Consider the following 23,938-nt stretch of genomic DNA (forward strand, 5'->3'; position numbering starts at 1 on the left):
ATGCTTTTGATCAATTTGCTGTTAATTAATATTTAGTATTCACTAGACCTAATTATTTTAAAAATACGTGTTTATTTAATAGATTACTAAACAATATATGTATTGTAGTGGTACGTTACAAGATGTTGATTTAAACACATTGCATTAAAAATATTAGTCACATGTCTTAACCGTATTTCTTCCTGTGATATTAATAATGATTTCAAATTGTTGAAGTGTTTTTTTTCGTTTATCAGATACAAAAACGCTTAAATTTTTACAACTGGTACAAAGAAAAAAGTGTTTGATATCCCTCACATACCTGAAAAAGTCTTGAATGATCGGTATTCTATCATTATATGAGAAGTGATAAAAAAAATGAATATTTTAAATCTTTTTATTTTATGACTTGATGTCATTATTTGAGTTATAAAAAGCAACATTTTTTTTCTAGATTTTTAGAAGTTATGTTTTACCACTTTTAACAAATTCTTATAATATTTTTCAAAGACTTTATGCATATTGAATATGTGAGAGTGCAAACTTAAATAAAATATTTTATCAAAAATTAAATCATGTATTTCTTAAAGTAATGTTTTTGAATTAGAAATTTAACATTTGTAAGAGTTAGAATGTAAAAAAAGTGTTAAATAAAACTAATAAAAATTAACAAAAACACAACGAAAACCGGTCGCTCGTCAAATAAAATTAATGTGGAAAATCTTCATGGTTGTTATTTTATTTAAAAAAAAAACACACAATAAAAAAAGAGAACCATCTAGATTTCCCTAAAAATTCTTAGTATTGATCCCTCATATAAAAATGCGTAAGCTGGTGCATGATATGATTTAATTGCCTTCTTTGTATTAAGCCCTAAGAGCTTTCAAACGGGGTAGATTTGTATGTGCTATTCACAAAATTACCCCTTCCGAACTTTGATAATAACGTACAGAATTCTTACTTGGCCGATAGAGATTAGAAACGTGCGCATATGTCACTATAAAAGTTAAAGAAAATACTCGCTCGAAGTAAAAAACACGATGTTATTTAATTACGAATATTATATGTTAATGAAAGATAAAAAGTGTCCTAAATATTCGGAAAAGTTCGTGCGAGTGTTTTTTCAGGAAACCTGAATGTAAACAAAAAATCCCATGTGTTTATCCCATCATAACAGAGTGCAACGACCACCGTATTAAAATATAATTAACCGAAGAATATTCGCAAAAAAGGCCACTGTGGAGGGGGTGGGATAGGGGGAGTATTTCGGCGAGGGGTGGAAGGGAGGGGGGATGTGGCGGGCGGGGGTAGCGCCGGCGCGGGTGGTGGCGCGTCTTTAGTCGCTGTCCTAGAGCCGCCCGCGCCGGCCGCCGCGGCCTCCGCGTCTTATATACCACGCCGTCATAGCCTTATACACCATTACTGGGCCGGAGTCCATCCCGCAAGGTTGGCACCCTTGCTTGTCCCAAGGCGCTCGGCGGTCTTCGGTTCAAAAAAAAAAAAACAATCGACTTCGTTCCGCATTCCACATTTCGAATTCTTCCGGTTGCCGGTTTTACAAGAGCCAAAGTTTAACACGAACTTTAAAGTGAATAAACTAAAAACAAAACTTTTTCGATTCACGATATCGGTTTTAAACAAAAGCGCGGATAGTAATCAGTTTCAAGTTCGGCGGTGTTGATTACTTTTTTGGAATTCGATCCGAGAACGGCGACAAATAATTGCAAACACTTTAAAAATATTTTTGGATGGAAAAATAAACATATTTGGAAGATTTTCTTTTCGACTAAAAATAAAAACGATTCGTTCCTCAAAATTTTGTGATTTTAAAATTAACGAAAAATTTCTGTAACTACGTTTAGGCTTTAAAATTTTATTACAAAATTCAAAATTTAAACCAAAATTAAATCGGCGTTCAAAATTTTATAACCATTAAAAGTTACTATATTAGATGATAATTTATATATATTATATTTGATCTGATAATATATGATAAAAAGACTCATTACTCGCAAACCTCATATGATAATAAAATTGTTTTATCTTTGAGACTAGATTAATTTATGAAGGCTTACTTGTGATTCTGAGTGCGCGTGGTTAGGACACTGAATTGCAGACTTTTTTGAAAAACTGAGTGTTGTGTTTAATCGAAGTTATTTGACATTTAAATCTGATGCGCGTGAACAGTTAAATGTGAATCTCGTGACAATATCTCGAAAAAACAAAAAACATTCCTTCAGTGGGACAGCATAGTAATATATCGCACGATATAAGGACAACTACTTGTGCTTCTTCATAGACCGGTTGGTTGACTTCCATAACAAGATTTTCCCACAGTGAATGAAAAAAGTATTAAACCATGCATAGACGAGCTTTTAAAAGCTTTCGTCCGGCTGCAAGCGGCTGTTTGTATAAAACTTAGGGGATTCCGGTGTAATTACCTAGTACTCTGTTAGACGGGGGGAAATCTCAACTATGGATTACGTTTCTATAGTTAATTTCGTAACCATTGCAAGTTAAAAAACGTTTTTTATAGACCTTAATGCCGTTTGATTTTTTTTATTTAATAAGCATGTTTTTTATTTTGTTATTATGATTTTGTTGATTTTATTTAATAAACATATTTTTTCTGTTCTGTTTTATTATTTATACATTACTTATTTATAATTTGAGATATTGCATTTATATGATTTACAAGAATTTAAAATAAATCGCATATATGATCAAAGTAAGCCTACAAAAGTGTTGTAAATTATTTTTCTTGTTTATTATTATATTTAAAAAATAATATATTTAAAACAAGAAATAAATAAAAAAATAAATAAAACATTAACGAAAATAAATACAGGGAAAACGTGTAATTGTGATTTCGCTTCATATTTTTTTATTAAACATTTTTTATTTGAGAGATTATAATCCTTTGGTGGATCTGTGTTTTAATTATTTTATATATATTTAGTTCGGCTACTCACCGCCAGAGTATCGACGGATAGACTCGATCATGACTACTTCCCGTCGGAACAAAAATGAAGGTTGAAAAAACAATATGCTGTAGTAAGACAAATCAATTTAATATTTTGCGCGGATAAGCTAAATAATTTATTGGTAGTAGTAAAACTTTTTGAAATAATATTATAAACGTATTTTTTTTACAAAGTTCCGAAATAATTTTTCTTCAGTAGGTATTTAAAATTTCTACTTTTTTTGGGAATGTCAACTAAAAAACTGGATTATCCATGTGACAAAATAGAATTTGAACGCATTTTTTTATTTGTTTTAAAAGTAATCATCTTTAGTATGTGATAAAGTATTTTTTATATTTTGTTGTTTTTGGTTTGAGCGTAAAAAAATAGATTTTCTCAATTTTCATCACAAAAGCGGCGAAATACTATGTTTCTCAAATCGTTTGGCAAATAATATAAAAATAATAGCTTGAGTTACTGCAAAACTAAACCGCGATTATAAAAAATTTCAATTAACATTTATTTAAGTCATCGACAAACATGAAAAAATCCTAACAGCGCAAATACAATTTTTATGATTAAAAACAGTTTAAATAAAAAAAAAATTCAGCTTTTCTTTGATAGATTGGCTTAGGTTTTGTTTTAAGATAAAAATTTTTTTATGACTACCGCCATCTATTTTATTTAAATGAAAATATATCGATTGCATTTATTGACGTTTAATTTAGTCTACCGATATGCAGAGGGCTGTATTCTTTTCAAAGTTATAAAAATGTGTTTGGTTCCGTGAAAAAATAGCGCACAAAGTTTATTTCTTATTTCTATAGGATAGGTACATTGTTTTAAAAAAAGGGCAATAGAGTAGTATGTATTTGAATCTTTAAATTGGGATTAAGATAACGATTTTTTATTACTACCGCCATCTATTTTTTTTAAAGGAAAATATATCGATTGCATTTATTGACGTTTAAGTTAGTCTACCGACATGCAGAGGGCTCTATTATTTTGAAAGTTATAAAAATGTGTTTGGTTCCGTGAAAAAATATCGTACAAAGTTCATTTCTTATTTTTATAGGATAGGTACATTGCTTTTAATAAAGTGAAATAGAGTAGCACCTATTTGAATCTTTTAATTAGGATTAATATATAAACGCGACTAATTAGTTATTTAAAGAAGAAATATGAATAATAGCGATAACTACGTTATAGATCCAATAATCGAGTGAATGTATTAGTTCCACTACTCGTCAACAGAGGCTATTCAAGAATAATGTAACTCAATAATGCTGTTCAGTATGAATTCGTTACTGAATTGGAAAAAAAATATCTTAAGAAAATAAGATTCGAAATTTATATAATATTTAAATATTTTGAATATTTTTAATTTTTTATATAGTAAATAACTTTACCGTAATTAGTTTTTTTTAAATAAAAATAGTTAAGTAAATAGTTTTTTTCTCATAAGTAAGTAAGATTTTTTAAAAGTGAAAAATAAAAGATCTATTGTGAATAGCGGCAATTGCTTTCGGTTAAGTGACATTGTTATACTTAAGTATATATTATATTTAGTTCGAAGTGCAATAAAATCATTGAATTAAAACTCCTGTTTTTATCACGCTGCGTTCACGCATTGTGTTAAAATATTCCCTTATCAAGGCGCTTTCAACGTCTCGAAATTATTCGAATTACTTTTGCTGGTTGATTTTAATTCAATTTAAATTGTTTTTAGCTGAATCTGTTTACCGACAAATTGAAAGCAGTGAAAAATACTAAAGCGTATTTTGTATAAATAATATAGATTAATAAACGTTTAAATGTTTTCGTTTTCAATATGAACGTAGATTTTTATGGTTATCGATAATTGCAGATATTTTTTAAACATCCAAAAAAGAAAAAAAAATGGACGCATTTAATTTTATTTTGCTTTTTAATTTTTACGTAAACATAAAGATGAACGTTTCGATGTCAAGTCGATGAACATGAAGTGACCAACTAACATTTCACTTCTACAGCGTTTGATTTTTTTTTGCTATGAAATTAAAAAATAGTATTCGTTAATCATTTAAAATATGTATTTTATTCGAAACTGCTACTAATTTATGAAGCTTGCTTAAAATCACAAACAACTTATCATCACCATGTTAGTGTCACTTTTCGCATTACTACATTATTCCATATGTAAATCTATTTCTCTTATCCGCACCCAATAGTGCATAAGGCAAATCAAAAAGCATAAAAGTAATACAGTAATGTTTTTCCTAAATTAAATGCAAAAAAAGTCTTTTTCTACAGCTCAGAGAAACTATTCAAAATTCAAGTATAAAATTACTCTCTTATTAATTCACGTGCAAACCGATGAGAATAAAACCTGAAACCTCGAGTATGGTAGGCTAATCGCTTCACTGTGGAAGCAGATTATTTAAAATATTTATTAATGAGAATCGAGAATCTTAAACTCAGTTATTTATAAAAAAATCTGGTTTAGACTTATAGAGAAAGAATAATTGTTTACATTTCAGACTATCGGTATTTCATTAACGCCACTCTATTACACATTATTTCTAGTTATTTTAGTGAAATAATAATGCTTTCTTCATATTCTCAAAAAGTGTAAATAAATTCCGATAGAAATAAAAACGATTGAGAAAAACATATCCAGTTGGAATATCGTTATATTAGATTCATTTCAGCAAATGGGTTTTTAGTCGTTTTAAAATGACATTTAATGTAAAGTTAGGGTTAAAACTGTTTGTTCAACGAATTTGTAAATTACGTATATACGAATTACGTATACTTATACATTTACATTTTCACATTAAAGGATGTAAAAGTAATTGTATACTAATATTGGATTATTCAATTGGATTCCAACAGGTTGCTTGATTTAATTAACAAATGTGTATCCGATAAGTGTAAATTAATAGATATAACGCACATACATTTTTTTGTTTACGTTTATAAAACTAGTCGCGAATAATGTGAACTGTGATTTTGTAGCCATTTGAAAGCGAGAAAAAAGTAAGCTGGTCTTAGTTATTTATTCAGTTTTAATCAGATCGATTTACTGCATCGAATGTAGATATAAGTACAATAAAATACTTTATTTCAAGGAGTTTGTACATATTAGCAGTTTAAAATTTCCACAAGTTAGAATGAGTCCGGTATGCAACCTCGAGTATACTAGTCATTGCTGCTTTTATTTCATGATCTATTACTGTCTACGTTTCCACATGTATAATGCTTTTTACCATGAGTTTCATCATTTGCGTCATCTGCATTTTATCACACACTTTTCACTCCAACATCTAAAAAATCAAGTAGAAAACGAACTATTTTTAGGCATTAATTTTAAATAAAATAGTTTAGATTTAATAATTCATGGAAATATTGACACCTAATATTGTTTTTTTTTTTTACATTTTGAAAGCTATGTACTCAAATGTTTCTTCTATCCACCGCTAGAAGGCGACTCAAACAAACGCGTTGAGAATATCAATATTAACCTATAATACCTGAGGCGCAGGACTTATCATCTTGACTGCAAGTAATTAAGATAACATTGCGTTGATAAAATGCAGCGCCCTATGCACCATTGAGTGCGGATGAGAGTAAGGAGAAAAAGTATATGATAACACTGTTCATTAATACCAAATGGGAGTTAATACTCCTATTTTATAAATCGCTATTTTACTCCAGCAGTACTGATAAAATGTTGCCTAAACTTAGGCGCAAGTGGCTTTTACCGTGGTTTTTAAATAAATGTTTATAAAGTGGTATTATACAAAGTAAACGATGAATGATACTGAGAGTGTTAATGTATTTTTCTTCCATACCCTTTAGCCTTATCCAAATGCGTATGGGAGATCGCGTTAAAATGATGCTGTCTTTCTTGATCGTAAATTATATGGTAGCGAGGTGTTTGATTAGCCTTATACCTTAGGTACAACCGAGGATAACGTAATATAGTAAATATAAAATGTGAACACCTATCCGGTTGTATTTAAAATTGAAAATAACACGCTTAGTTTTTTAAACATTAGTATTTAGCACTTATATTCCTTTAATCTCATATACCTGTTGGTAGGTACTTAAATGATTGTTGTTTTTAAAGACTTTTCGTTTATAATTTATGATTTGATCAGTATATTTATTAGAAAATACAAAAAAAGGTCATCAAGTTTTGCCATCTGTTTTTCCTAGGTGCAAATATTTTTTTACTATCTTTAAACCAGTAATAATTCATTAGCATATATATTTTTAATTTCCGTCATATTGATTAATGATCCTGGATATTTAAATTTCACTTAAATAAGATGTTTAAAAAATACATCATTGTTATGCTTAAATTTTGTTTCTGTGGGTAGTAATATTTACTTATTATATTAAAATATTTCTGAGGGTAGTAGAAATTGGTAGAGAGGGTTCGAATCTAGAAAATTTTGTCTCAGAAAACCACAATCAATTCGTGAAGGCAAAGAATTGATGTACTTGGTACTGAGCTTCAAATTTGACAGTGAAGTGGAATATACTTGAAAACAGAAAGTTGAGTTAGTACACTTGATAATATTTTTCATATTCCCAACTTATCGTCTTTGTAGACTGTTGGAGTCAGATCTCCTCGTCCTCAGGTTGTAGGTCCTTTTGTCGTGGACAACGTCACCTAGGCCATGCCTTCAAATCATGTTATCTTTCTGTAGCATCCATGATTTTTTTCATCTTCTTCTAGATGCCTTTTGAGAAAGATCTGGTTCACAATACGATCAAGTTCTCTGTGTCCTATGTGCTCATACCATCTCATATTTGATCATATTATACATATATAAAATAAATAAAATACCCTCGTAGATTTACAATAGTTATAGGGTAACTGATGATAAACATTGCCGAATGATTGTTAATCAAAATCAAACGAGCGGTTGACAGCTTTAACTAGGAAAGTGAATAGATATTACAAATTTATACACATATATGTAATTTACGCATAGGAACGATGTCACCTTGTTGCATCATGAAGCTTATATCCAAATACGAACATAAATTAGATATATTATTACCATTAAATTGGTTTACTCGTATTTGCATTCATTGATAGATAAGCTTTTGGAATGATCCATTACCTCTTTTAGTGAGTTTTGGTCTATTTTTGGTTCTGATACAATAACATTAGTAATATTTGATTCGAAGCTATTATTTGGGTCAAACACATTTGCAGTATCCAAGTCACGTAATTTAGTACGGGTGCGAGCTGCAACCGTGGAGTGCTTGTAATTACGATCATGTAAACACCGCGTCGATCCGGTGATCGATCCTATACACCATTGGAGACGAGGAAAATGAGATTTTTACTGAAAATAATAAAGTAAAATTTACATGTTAGTATCAAAATAAAAAATAAAAAAAAATAATTGAAGACATTCACATACTGAAATATTTGTTCGGTTTTTAAGTGTTTAATCATTTTTACTCCGTATGTAATATTAACTTTATTTGGCAAATAATGACTCCTTTTTCGTTTTCTATAAAAATATTGATTTTCATCTTTAAAATTCTGCATAAGTTTGATTCTGACACCATTCAATTTAATGAATACATCAGCACTTGTTTATATATATATATATATATATATATATATATATATATATATATATATATATATATATATATATATATATATATGTATATATATATATATATATATATATATATATATATATATATATAATATAAATATATATGTTTATATAAATATATATATATATATATATATATATATATATATATATATATATATATATATATATATATATATATATATATATATATATATATACTAACACACTTAATAAAAAAATAATATTTGTAAACTAAAGAATTTTCAGAACTCTTAACGCTTGTACAAATTGTATTCTTGCGTCGATCACGTAAAAATAATGGTTGGACTATAGAGCCACAAACCGCTTCTAGAAATGAACTTTCAGCGTTTTAAATTATCTATTAAATTTATTTAAAAAAATCTTAGAAAAATGAATAACGTTAGTGGTTGTGATTACAGTAAATATGTAAAATGATCACAATATAATTTTTTAAACTGAAAATTAGAACTGAGGGCGTTGATTAAACCGAAATCGTTATTTTAATTATTTTTGTATTTTATTCCAGATTATTTTTCGGAGAGAAAGAGAGAGAAGACAGGCTGTCCTTCATTGTTTCACCCTACAAGAAGAATAAAGACGTCATCATTGGGTGAGCCATTATTTTTTTAAAGATTTTGTATCTCGTTATTTAGAAATTCAACTAAATTATTTGGTTCAAAACTTTAAACGAAAAATAAACGGCTTCCTATTTTTACAAAACTAAATGTGTGTAACCAATAAAAAATAGATAACTTTACAAATAACTTGCTTTTATTTTCATATATCACTTTTGTAATTTTTTCATATGTATTATATTTTTATTTAAGGTTTTTTGTTTGACAAAGAAGAATGAATACACAATTTTTTTTATAACAATATTAATAATTATTTAAATTAACAATTCTTCAATAAAATACATTTCGCTCACTCCTTTCAAGAACGTCATAAATCAAAAAATTTGATTTTTCAGGAGAACATTTTTAAAGTTTAAAAATATAATACAATGTATTAAAAATAAATATCAAACCACTTATTAAACTTTTTACTGTACAACAGATCTTTTTAGGTAAAACCTGAACGTTTTTTCTCCATTTGAAAAATATTAAGTATATTTAAAAAAATAATTAAACAATACCTTTTCTTCAAAATGCAAAAACAACATTTTCTGCTCTGTAGCGGGTAAATATTAAATTAAAAATATGCCTCTTTTGCTGGGATATAGAACATTTTCTAGGCATTCCGAAACATGCACAACATGCACAACTGAATATTGACGATTTTTGATTTATGACGTTGTTGAAAGGAGTGAGCGATTTGTGTTACTTATTCAGGTTTTCATTTAATTCAACTAATTGGTAGGTATTCATGTATTTATATAGTTTAAGTCTTTTTGAAATCATCATATGATTTTTTAAGCAAATACGTTTCTTAGGAATCACATTCTTTCATTCTGTGTCAAGATGGCAAATGTAAAAATAACTACAAAGTTAAGAAACCCAGATTTGTGAACGAGGATTTAGAGACACCCAACATGTTGTGAATTATATGTTAAGTTCAACAGTATACGTTGTGAAGAGCACCTCATAAATCTAAGGTATTAAAATCCTTCGCCTGTATAACGCCGACGTCTGGATTTAAAGCGTTTCTCAAGAGCTTTCTTAAGTCCCAAGTTTCAGGAAGACTTTTACCAGTGGCAAGCTGTGATTTTTAAAATATGGTACCATTATATTTATTATAAACAGTAGTTGTTTTTATCAATATAGTACTACATACCTAAATAACTACAAACTATCTTACCAAGACCCCGCATTTCCGAAGGGGTAGGCAGAGATAATAGAATACCACACAATCTTTACGAACATTCTTTGTCTCTTCCAAATTCATACATCTCCTCATACATACATACTCGCAGACCTGGTCACATTCAAGTAATTGAAATACTTGATCATGTCAAGTATTCTTCGGTCTTCCTCTGATTTTATTTTTAACCAATATCGCCTCTTATATTTGTTTTACCTTTCTTCCCATACTCATTGATTTCACATCTCAACACACCTCTGTAGAGTTCTAAAGTCAAATAAATACAAGTCATTTTTCACTCTTTTATTTATTAATTTTTAAGGGCCTGAAGCGGAGGACTGATCACCTTTCCTTCATGTGTTAATGATCAAGATAACACTGCGTTTATATCATGCAGTACCCTATGCACCATCGTGTGTGGATTAAGATTTGAATAAATGAATAAATGTTTTATTAATTTTTGACATCTCAACATAGGTGATGAAGAATATGGAAGTCTGGGCATTTTCGGGGCTTACGACCGACATAGGCTGGTTTCAGTAGTGATTATTATTATTTGTTCCTATAACTGAAGATAATCCAGATCTGTGAACAAGTATTTGGACACACTTAAAATATTGTTAGTAAATGTTATGTCTAATAGTGAGCTTTTGTAAACGCTTTTTCCGTACGATTCGCGCCTGACTTTTGAACGACCAGTTTTCATAGCGGAGCTTCTTAAGACCGTATCAAGTCACCGAGCGAGTTTTCTCCATTCCAAGTTAGCCGATTAACAGAGTAACGACTTGCGCAATTAGTGGCGATTTCCACCCCCGGTGCTAGTCCAACTATTCGACAGTTTGAAAGGCGCCCCCGTCGCATTGTTGCAGGCATTTCTCTATTGTAGTCGTGTTGTTCGCATTCTGTCCTGGGCGACTTAGTCATTGTGAAGATCACCGAAGATTACTTAAGTTTTGAAGGGAGGTGAAAACTATCCGGCTGTGTTTTGATTGCTTTTAATAATTTCCTTTTATTGCTGTCTTTATCCACCTCCGTGGCGTAGTGGTTAGCTCATATGGCTACCATGGTTCGATTGGGGGGTCAAAATAAATTATTTCATCTAATATTTATTTAAAATTAGTTTGCTACCACCTTGTCTTCATATAATAAACGATCAAGTTAACATTGTATAAATTTGATACAGTGCCCTATGCACCATTGAGTGCGGATAAGGGTCACTTGATTGCTGATCTTCCTTCGGGTTTATTTGAATGAAATAATAATGTGTATTTTCCTGACATTGATAAAAACAATTATTAATTTTTAGATGTCGTATACCATCCTTGAGAATCATGTTAAGGGGTGGTTTATATGTATCGTTTAATTTTTATTTAATTTTTATAACACAAATACAAATTTAAGTCTTGAATATTTTGATCAGTAGACATTAATACATGTTATTTTGTAGATTAGTAAAAAATGATTATTTTTAAAGCGATTCAGATTCTTCAGCATTACAATAGAGAGTTTCAGATATGATTTGTAAATTTTTCAACATAACCTCCCATTTTATGTGTTTTCACTAACATTTCTAGGTGTAACTGCATTTTATAGAATAAAACAACCACACAAAATTTTTCACCTAAATTTATTTGACCAGTGACCGGGATTGGTTTGTCAAGTATTTTTTAACGTTTTTAACTGATATTTATATTTACATTAAAATCGTTTGTAAACAAGTGGAGACTTAGAAAAAAACTGGTGTTTCTTAATTAAACAGCTTCTACATAATAAAAAAACCAAATATATGGGTTTCTAAATTTAGTTTACCAGTGAGCAAATTTTTTTTAATTTTTCACTAGTCTGACGATGTTCTTAGATGAAATTGTAATTAATAGATTTATATTATCCACTGACACTTCGTGATGGAATTGCATTTTTAATTTATTATTAGATTAAAACCAATATTTTAAGCTTTTCCACTTTTTTATTTGACCAGCGACCGGGTTTCGTCGTTACCGACATCATCAGACTGATTGTAATTTATGACGTTTACAAAATAAATAATTAATTTAGGTCCATGTGGTGATTTGATGTGGGTATAGTATTAATGGTATATATTTTTGTGACTAAATACTTATGTGGATTATCTGCAAAATATGTTTTCGCGACCATGTGCAAATGTGTGAGATGATAAGACCACAAGTGGTTGCTTGGCAAGTCTCTCAATGTCCTTTTAGATAAAACAATGACGTGGGTGTCACTAGCTCCTTTATCACTAAATACACTTGCAGCTAGCGGATACTCTGATCCTGTGGCTACAGAAACGTATGTATCTCAAAAACAACAGGAGCTGAGTCACGATAGTGGCATGCGCACATACCAAAGTAATCTCAGATAAGACACGGATATTAATTATTGCAATTTTTTTTTTTTTTACAAAACGATTTTTTTTTCTTTTACAAAATCTGATTTATATTTTTACTAAGACTTTCTTAGGAAAAACTACTGTAGGTAATTGTAAGTATTTTTTTTAATGACGTGTCTCAATTTGAAATGAAACATCTATCAACCACATTTTGAGTATGTCCAAATACTTGTTCACAAAACTGGGTTTTCTTCACATAGGATTTATTTTTACATTTTGCCACATCACAACGATGAATTAGAATATGGAAATTCTAAATTTTTCTTCATCTTTGTTGAGATGTCAAAATAGCAAAAGTAGAGAAAACCAAGATTTGTGAATAAGTATTTGTACACTCTCAAAAGTGAATAAAAATAACTGCAAAATTATAAGCTACGTAAAAAAAAATAAAAGCATGTTTTCAAGTGTTTCCCAGTGTGTGAAAACAATCCGGGATTCAGATCTTGCACACAAATAAAATTTTATCTTCTAAATAATAACTTGGTGCCTCTTAAAGCCTTAAGGATTTTATTGGTACCTACCTGAAATCTACTACTACTCTACGAAAATAATTATAAGTTATACGATGATTCTGTCTTGTGTTTTGTTGAATATACATATTTTTCACAGTCGTTTATAAATTTTACAACTGTTTCCGAGTGTTAAGGAAAGAGCGTTTGATAAACATTTTATCTCAACAACCACATACGAGTACGGATGCAGGCAGGCTTAAGATAAATTTAATTGAATAAGATATTAAGTTTTAAATCCCTGTTTTTGACAAACAAATTATTCATGTACAGCGTGGTGATTGACATGGAAGGAAACATTAAAAATAAGAAATGATTAGAATTTTGTTTTTAATTATGGGTGTGTTTAAAAATCACTTTCGTAATAAGTTTTAAATAGCGATTTATATTTAAAAAAATATATTAAAGAAAATTTTAACAACGTTCATGAAATAAAATAATCATTGCTTGTTAGAATAGAAAATCAACAAACATACAACATTTTTTTGTGTAGTACTTTTTTATTATTTTGTATAGTTCAAATACGGTATATAGTAAATTATTTTATCTCTGTTTTATCTCATCTCTTATCTTTTATGCTTAAAACGATCTATAGAATATTGAATTTCATTATCGTTGTCGAAAGACGTGGATCGCTAGTGAAAGACCGAGTTTTAATGACTGGATCACTCACATTAATTGAGTGATCGGGTTTTATATCCCAAATCTTCTTCAGTGTACTGAATCACGGATTCATCAATTCATCGATTTTTCAAAGTGAATAATTTAACGCCGGTAAAGATCCATCACTTCAATTGATCTAGTTTTATTGAACGGATCACTCAAAAGATACAGATCCACTATTATAGATCTTTTAAATGATAGGATTTTACTCATCTGTAGTATTAGGTAGGTTCTACTTTCATCCTTTTTGCCAACTCCATGCTTCGGTTGGACTCGATTGTGTACTTCTAGTTTAGCTTTGCTGATAGGCGTTTATTTTTTATAACTTATGTCAATATCATTTTCATACGCCAATTGATGATAATGTTAAATGCGTGTTATAACAGATTTTAAGACATATTCATATTACTGTAGTAAAATATAAATAATAAAAAACTATACATTTCTGTACAATCTCTTTTATTTTGGTGCATTTTTTGTTCTATAAATTTAAAGCTAGGGGCTAAAGAAATCGCAGCGGTAATGACTCGAGTTGGAAACGTCATTAATACAGATTTACAAGCAGAAAGTTTGTATCTTTATGTTTTTACACTTTGCGCTTTATATAAACGCGACATAAAAGGAAGGCTGCACATTCTGGCTTCACTACTCACGGACGATCTCTTTCATATTGAGTGTATCTTTGAACGGGAAGACAAATTGCGATAAACGACACCTTTCGGGGCGTGCTACAATATATTCAGAGGCGTCCAAAAATATGTATTCAAAAATTGTATTCTCCTTCTCATCCATTGTTCATTTTGTATAATACCACTTTTATAAACACTCTTTCATTACCTAAATCTTTAAAAATTTAAATTTTATACATATGTCAAATCGTAATAATTTTATTTTAATGACCTTATGAAGGAATGATTTTACGAACCAGTTATCATGAATAAGTGTTTACAAAAATGGTATTATACAAAGTGAACAATGTATGATAAGGAGAGTGTTTTAAAAAATATTTATTATTGTTATTTATTCCATCAAACACTGGATTATTCACTCTATGGACGATACTGGTTTTTCAATCCAAAGTGGATATTTTACAAAACAAATTGGATGTTAAGTTGTATTATATAACAAAAAATCATTTAAAAAATATATATTCTTATTAGTACTACATATTACATATACCGTTAGTGAGAATACCTGCCCACGTCTTTTAAGACTAGCAATAGCAGTTTATAAAGTGATCAGCAGAGCCAGCTAAATGCCAGGCCTTAAGCCCTGGGATGCTCAGATTTCCATTTTTCGTAGAAAAAGTATAGAAGCTTCATCTTAAGTTCAGACACTTTACGTGAAAAAAATGGTTAGAAAATAAATCGTCCAATGTTCTTTACTGTTATCCTGTTTTCCAGGGACTAATTATTTAGAGACACCACACTCATCGGTTTTTATCTTATCTGCTTACCCCTTTAGAGATAAGATATATTGATGGAACAAAGAAAAATATATTGTTGTATTCACATAACGTTCTGAATATCATATTATCTATGTGTTTCGTTTTTAGCTTCATTTTTATGTATTTTTCAAAAGTAACTAAAGCACAAATTTAACAAAAATTAACTCAAAAACATAACTTGTGTAATATTTCAACGTATAAATTTGTTTAAATATAAAACTTATTTTAGATTAAATATAATAAAATAAGATAAAATAAAATATTTATATATTTAGCGTTTAATTTGTAGAACTCTATTTTAATTTATGTATCACCTAAATATCAAAATGAAACACTGATTTTTAGAGTCAATTTAACTGTATTTTATCATTTAAAAAACATATTTTTTTTGATAATTGTTCGCTTTGTTATGGGTTAAACAGTAGTTTAAAAATGCCAAAAGAAGGTGAAACAAATGTGACAAATTTTATTTTAATGTGTTTTAAATAGTAAAATATAATTTAGTAGACTCTAAAGGTCAGTATTTGATTTTAATATTTAATATATAAATAATAATATATATACGCAGTTGTATGATATTTACGAATATGTAAATACGTAGAAAGGATGTAGAAAGATCTAAAAGTGATAAAAGTCCCTCTTTTCAGGCACATTTAATTTCGTTAACGTTTTCATATTTTCTGCCACTGAGCTGGGTGCATGCAGTTCGACTTGCCCCTCACAAGGCGCGGGGTAGTTTCACCCATCCCTTAGCAATGTGGGTGAAGCATTTTACCGTTCATTGGAAAGGAAACTCCGTGTACGCTGATTCTTTTAACTTTTCTGTTTCGTAAACGATCTGTGCTACGTGCACTAAAGGCTCCAGGAGCGGCTGAAGGCTGTAGATGCGATTAAAAATGAATCTAAACCCACCCCTGGGGGGAGGGATGTTGTTTGACTGAAATAAGAATAGGGCGGAAGTATTTGCAGCTTTGCAGTGAATTGAAGTCTTTTCATACAGTTATCGAAGAATAAAATAACATGCAACTGTTGTGTATGCTCAAACATATGTAGATACAAAATATTTTGTATATTATTTGTTATATTATTTTAAGTAATTAAAAGTTGATATTGTGTTTACCTCCATGTCGCAGCGATTTGTGCTTTCGGACACCATGATAGAGGTCCTCGATTCAATTCTCAGGAGGGTTGAAATAAGTATGAGTAATATTTATCATTACCCAGAACTGGTACCTGAAGCGCAATCATCAAAATAACACTGCGTTAATAACTATGAAGTGATTTGTGCACCATTAAGAACCAATATGAGAAAAAATTTAGCTTTATAATTCGTTTTGAAAACGAGATACAATTGATAAAATGGATATAATGGATTATAAAACTAATCAGGATGTTTTAAAATCAATTATATCCATTTATATATACATACTTACATACATTTTATAAAGGTCTCTGCTTAATAAAATACTTATTCAACTCAACCATAGATGGTGCCGAGAACTAGCATGTGAAAAAAATGTGTCGATTGAAGGATAAATATCACTTTCGAAATTTAATTAATATGGTTGTCAATCATGGGTAGATTAGTAAATTTACAACATTTTGAGTGTGTCCAAATACTTAAAATACAAAAAATATGAGAATAGTAAATCTCACACGTGAATAAAATGATCACTCTAAACAGCCTATGACAGGTAATTAGAGCCGTAAATACCCAGACATCTTTATTTATTCTTCTTTATCTGTGTTGAGATATCAGTATAATCTCTTATTTGTTGTGAAATAAAATCAATTCCGATCTCCCGAGGTAAATGTATCATTAATATTAAACCAAATTGTCATCGATAATAGAATCAGTAAGATCATAAATTGCCATCAGTATTGTGTAGGTGGAAAATTCAATGAAGACGATTAGCTCCACCTTACGCTGTTATCTCGTGGAGCCTATATCCGGTGGGGCACAATCGGACACACGTGTAGTTCCGACTGCGGCCGCTAGGTGCCCGCTTCCGGTCCCAGTCACAAGAGATCTGTCCATTTCCGGTGTTTTGTCGAAGTTCGTCTGCTCGGAACACGACCTCAGGTCAACAAACTGGATATGGGAGGAACAGATATCTAAAAAAACATATCCGGTGTCAATTAACTCGAAACGCTTGCCTATCGACGATGATCACTTTGGAATGAACGGTAAATTACGTGTACGTTTTTTCACAAAGCGTAATTTATACGGCGTATATAATTTCTTGATTTTTATCAACGAAAAATGTAACGAAAGACAATTGAAGTATAATTGAGGCGATCAGCGTATAAATGGGGTATCCCCACGCATCTGTTAAATTAAACTTTTTACGCAAACTAGTTATCATTTTAAAAATTAACAAATATGTGTATTGATTTATTTATTGGTTTGGCGTTTAATTTGTAGAACTCCATTATCAATTGTTAAATCAAACACAAATTTTTTGACAACATTTTGAGTGTGTCTAGTGAAGTTCTAGTGATTCAAGAACAAGGTTTCTAAATTGGTTCATATATATAGAACTTCCAAGAATTTTAGTAGCGTGGTTGTCAATAATGGGTAGAATTGGTGAATGTTACACGTGTGTAAAGTGATCACTTAAACCAGCCTTTCATATTCTTCTTCATCTTTGATGAGATGTCAAAAAAAAAAAAATTTTTGAGTACTAACTTAGTAGACTCAAAAAAATTGTGTTTGATTTAACAGTTAATACATAGATGTGTATTGATTTTAATTTTACAATTTAAAAAGTAATAGAAACGATATATTAAAAAAAAAATCATTCATATACATATATAGAAAGAAATAATATTTTTTCTCAAAAAAAAAGTTTTTATAATATGTATGTAAGTTTTGTATCTTTAATTTAATATTGCCTTCAACCCATTCGCTTTATCTAAGAATCCCTTGAGTACAGAAAAAAATCATAATCCTTAATTAGGTCCTGGTAGTAGCCAGTTTTTGAATCTAGTATATTGTTTTTATATATTATTTATCAAAGGTTACTTTATATTTCCTTTCTTTGTTGGAGCACGAATCGATTTCTGTGCAGTGAAATGCCGTATCATTTGTCCGGCAAACAATAATTATCCCAGTGATTAGATAAAGTTGGAGGATAAGGCCCTTTATCGCCTGTCACGAACAGGCTAATGCACAGCCCTGAATTATTTATCAACATGCATCACTTTCTGTGACTTATATGAAAAATATACATAAAAAAAGCGCAAAGCAAAACTACACCTTGGTGTAAAAAAGGTATATCCTCAGTAAAAAAGAATGTTTTACTGGACAATGACCAATCTGATCATGTGGGGCGATTTGATAATATAGACAAATGGAAGTGTACTAAGCAGTTTTAATTTTTGTGTAAAAGAAATCTAGAAAATATCATTATCTATGAAATCTATTAAGAAATGTCAATAAAGATCATCAAATTAATTGTGTTTTTTTTTTAAATTATCAAATCTACAACGATTTGAAAAAATAATGTGCATAAAATATTTGTAACTTTTAAAAAATCAAGTTACTTTAACCTACTAAATTTATGCTTATTTATTTGTTGTTGATGGAACTACATTTTATATTATTAACAACAAGTGTATAGCTTTTTCAACTTTTATTTTATTTGACCAGTGACGTGATTCGTCCTTACCGACATCATCAAACTATTATATTGGTAACGACTAAATCCAGTTACTGGTTAAATAACATACAATTGAATAAAGCTGTATATTTGTTGTTTTATATGTAACTTTAACTTCCCGATAATACAGATTCAAAATGCCAAAGTCATTTAAAAAAAGGCCAGATACTTCTGTTATGGTTATCTAAACTACGTAGTTATATCGGTAAATACCGTGTGGAATCCCAGCCTAGATGACATATATTTTCTATTATAACTACAATACATACTTGTTTTGTATATTTAGACACTGAGTTGTCATAAGAAAACACCAAAAAAACTTGTTTGTTTCCATAGTTCCTTTTTATGATTTTCCCATGCATTTTCTTCTTTTTATCTATGCTTGTGTATACTCAATACACTATGCTTTAAACCTTACGTGTCATACCTTTATGGGACGAGATAACAATCAAATTGGCTGAAATCGTCTATACACACGGCCGCATTGGTATAGCAATATCCTAATGTGCCTATAATTACATTTATACTGACATACATAGATATATTTATCGTATTAATCTAGCGGTTTTCGCGAGAACTCTTTTCGAAATGAACAAAGATGAATACGTTTATTCAGGTCAGATAATGAAAGTCTGGAGATTTACAGGGTTCGCGACCTGAAATTAGCCGGTTTAAATGCTCACTTTATACACTGTTAATTTCTTTATAAAATTGACCTTTCTACCAATGATTGATAACCACACTACTTAAGTTCAAATTTACGCTTCAATTGGAAAGATCAAAAGGATTTTTCAACTGAAATTTCGTTTATGACATGTATGATTGAAATAAGTATTTTTTAAGTTAGCAGATGCCTTCATGAAATGTATATAATATTTCCTGCCCACATTAGGAGACGCCTGAAAATACCGTTTTCATTTTTAGTATACTTATTTTAAGGCTAATTTTTAACTATTGACTTCTTCGTCTATATTGAGATATTAATACAAATACTTATACAAATAACTCCAGAGAGGAGTAAATCCACCATTTGTAAAAACAAAATTTGGACATACTAAAAGTATTGTTAATAATCTGTCATCTATTTTTATATATCTTTGCCTAAATATAACAGTACAAATCTGTGTATTTTCATAGAAATTTACATATATACATGTGTCTTTGTAGAAATACTTCTGAATAAATATTCATCTTTATAGGAATATACATTTGTACATCTGTATATAAATATGTCTTTATGTAAATGTACAATGTACACGTTTGTACATATTTAACAATAAGGTTGCGCATATATCAACCTATTTTTCTTTGTTCTTTTAATGATCCCTCCGCTCTCAAAATCTACAGAAAAAATACGAATGAAAAGGCGAACGTCAACAATTTTCCACAGCAACATTCCTTCACGCTAGGTTCTTTTAAAACGCTAATTTCTCGCGTTCTGATTGGCCGATTTCCCTCAGTTCCTCCCACTTCCGAGGAGTGACCAATAGACTCCGACGGCGTTGTCACGATACCAGAACAATGCGAACACAGCCTTTTATGGAATACAATTTTTATATACCTCTCTTGATGGCTGAAAATCAAAGGTATTCAAATACCACTTTGGTATTATCGTGAAAAACTTAGAACTTTTTTTTATTTTTTCCGCACCATCCTGTTGCCGACAAAGAGCTAATGGCCAGTGACAGGGATATTGAAAGCTATTGAATGAAAATTGGCATACATTTTTTTTATATTTTCCTTACATTTTCTTACTTAGGTCATTAAAAATTTGTTTGTAAAAATGATCTTTTAGAAGCCTAGAGCTTCTGAAATACCGATGAGAACTCTCAATGGTAAAGAAAAAATTCGAAGTCAAATTTCTTAATATGAGATCGCTAGTAAATAATGAAAAAAAGAAGTAAATTCATTACCTATATTTTCTAACGTAATAACTGTTACTTTATAAAAATAAGCATATTTTAAGGTATCTGGGTTTTATAAAAATAATATAATTTTACAGAAAACGGAATAATACAAGTAACATAATATGTACACATGGATTTTATGTTTGATTAAGTAATTTTCCGACCATATGTAAATACAACTTCTGTTCGTTTAAATAGTCATTTAATAAAACTTGTATATTTTAATATATCTGGATATTATAGAATTAATATAATTTTGCAAAAAATGACAATATATACATTTATACAAATTTTATGTATACTTGAGCCATTTTCCGTCCATCTGTCAATATAACTCCTGTAGTTTTCAGCACGACATATTTTAAAACTTGTATATTTTAATGTATCTGTAAATATCATTTTCCATGGCACAGCGGAAAAGAATTATGTTTTTTCATGACCAAAGGACCTTGAACACTCTCACGTTATATTTCATATCGCTGTCACTATTGATGTTATCAATTTTTTTTCAAACAATTGCAGCATTTTAAATGACACCATTTTTATAGAATCTCAATTTCAAAACAGTTCACCTTATGAGCTTATATTATATTAAAATTTTCTTATATAAATTTCTTGAAAATTTCTTATACTGCTACTACTGATTCTTATTCACACCAAATGGTGTATATGGCACTTTGCAGCAAATTGATGCAGATTATAAAGGTATATAACGGTAAGATGATCAGTTCTGAGGTTCAGGTAACAGTCTAGGGTAATATTACATGAATAAAGAAGTGAAAAATATTTATTTACACATTTAGGCTCCTGATATTGGATGCGTCTGTTCTTCGAAATGATATAAGTATGTACAAAGTATTATAAATAAAAGACTTACACATATTTTTTAAAACAAGATTTTATAAATCATGAAGATTTAACAAAGACTTAACAAAGATTAACGAAAATTATGAATGTCTTCAATTCAGCCAAGTTTGAAATAAATTAAATTAAAAAATCGCGGTCCATTAGGCGGGTATTGGTAAATAAAATTCCCCTTTATCTTAGGGGTTGTATTTGGAGATCGCGGAGGGTGCAAATATTGTGCAGATGCGCGAGAAAAGGACTAGTTGGGGGAAAGGTAGCAAGAGGTTACCCTGTGCACACTGTATGACAAAAGTTAGCAGCTAACCCAGTGGCGTAGGGTTTTTCTTTTTTTATTAAAAAGAAATAATAAACTCACACCATTTGAATATTGCTTCCTTATACAAAACTCTTTGTATTTAGCTTTTTCATTAATTGATTCAGATGTCACTGTGTGTTAATATCTCTCCAATATTTGTTTTAAGTTTTACTTAGTAAATACTATTTTTTCTTAAAACGTATTTTGTTTATACGGGTTTTGATGCATTCCAAAATTTTAGTAATCTTAGTATGTATATAAACACTTACCATGATGAACATTATGAACATTTTTGTAAAAATAAATATAGAAGTATAAATGACTCGCCAAAAATTAAATGCTTTAAATAATAAGAATATTATGAAAAATATTACAAAAAAACATATCAATTAAAACTTTTGTTGAAATATACATGGGTAGGTTTTAATTTTTGAAACACGTTTTTTTTATATATATATGTTGAGTTTGTGTACAAGAAACGAATAATACCTTGTGCAATTTTTTATCAATAATTATTTTAAGAACGGAGAATCAAGACAATTTTTTGAAAAAATGTGTTGTTTACTTAACTTAATTTAACAATATTTTTTATTTAATAATTTCGCTACTCCCCTGGAACACGCGCTCATGCACCAGGTGCGCGCGTGCCCATCACAACTCTTACAGAAGAACCGACCAAAACTCATTCGCGCGAACGCACCTTATAATAATATGTTCCACATATACATACCCGCGTCCAGATTTTCAATCGTAGTTTGACTTTGAAAATAATAATAAAATAAAATAATTTATGTTTACATCAAATAAAATACAAAAAATAAAATGTAAATAATTTATGTTTACATCATTACATCATGTTTCTCAAAATAAGGGACAGCTTTAATCAATTCTATTTTATGCAGTTTTTGATGCCTGGTTTACATAACATATCCCTGTTCTCGCATTCCTATCTACTTATATGAGTGTAATAATCTCCCTTTTTACTGATTTACGACTTCATATATATTACTTTATTCTCTGTATGATTTTTTTTTTAAATCACAAATATTGACATTATTTTTCAATACATTTTTACATAAATATTTTCAATTTCATACTATTTCTGTGAACCTAAGCGACTCATTATTAGAAATAGGTATCAAATTGTGGTACAGTGGGTTCGAACCGAGAAACTCTGGCTTAATAATCCGCGGCACAAACCACGGGACCACAACCAGACAAAATAATATTCTTATTGGCGTTTAAAAATGTACAAACTTTAATGTCAAATAACGTATAATTTAGGAATATTCATTTTCAACTATTTTTAAAAAAATGTAAAATTCACATTGAAATTCCAATTCTATTATTCTGTGATATTTAATGATCTCGGTAAAAAATTAAAACGAAACATAATATCTTATTGTAGATACGCCGGACCTCTCAAAAAAAACTTGAAGGGGGACTTAGGTATTTTTTTTAAATGACTTATTTAGGTTAGTACATTTTTTTTCGTGTTGCTTTGTTTTGTCTTTTAAGTTATTTTAAGCGTTAGTTTAAGCGTTGAATAAACTACAGCGGAAAAACTAGACTATTATTGAACACCTTTAGTGGCGGAGTGTGGTGGGCAAAGCTCTGGACAGCTATCAACTTTAGCTTTCTTTGTTGCAGTACAACTTACAATAAATAAGCTTTTCTTTTGTATTAGAAATATTACATTGCAAGGGGCACGCGACGCCATAAAAGAATCTTGCATTCGTAGGTACTTAAATGATTGTACATATTTAAGTGGCGATAAGTAGGTAAATACATAATATAATTGATGGC

General features: G+C 29.7%; 2 protein-coding genes across 6 annotated transcripts in view; one reads left to right on the plus strand and one right to left on the minus strand.

The window, feature by feature from the left end:
• The window catches only part of LOC148304147 (uncharacterized), a 101,660-nt gene that overhangs the window by 26,024 nt on the left and 51,698 nt on the right, over positions 1-23,938 (minus strand). The window lies entirely within an intron of this gene.
• LOC148304148 (homeobox protein prospero-like) overlaps positions 1-23,938 on the plus strand; it is a 155,830-nt gene that overhangs the window by 3,455 nt on the left and 128,437 nt on the right. For 4 of the 5 annotated variants that reach the window (XM_088268757.1, XM_088268759.1, XM_088268760.1 and 1 more), the window contains exons 1-2: positions 1,314-2,282; positions 9,102-9,185. The gene's annotated coding sequence lies outside the window, so the exon portion shown is untranslated. Of the gene's footprint in view, positions 1-1,313; positions 2,283-9,101; positions 9,186-23,938 lie in introns of those variants that run through there. The other variant, XM_088268758.1, reaches the window with a different exon arrangement.

This window comes from Brachycentrus maculatus, unplaced genomic scaffold, assembly GCF_059751285.1.
Source record: "Brachycentrus maculatus isolate JH-2025_06_01 unplaced genomic scaffold, ASM5975128v1 h1tg000328l, whole genome shotgun sequence".
NCBI classification, from domain to species: Eukaryota; Metazoa; Arthropoda; class Insecta; order Trichoptera; family Brachycentridae; genus Brachycentrus; species Brachycentrus maculatus.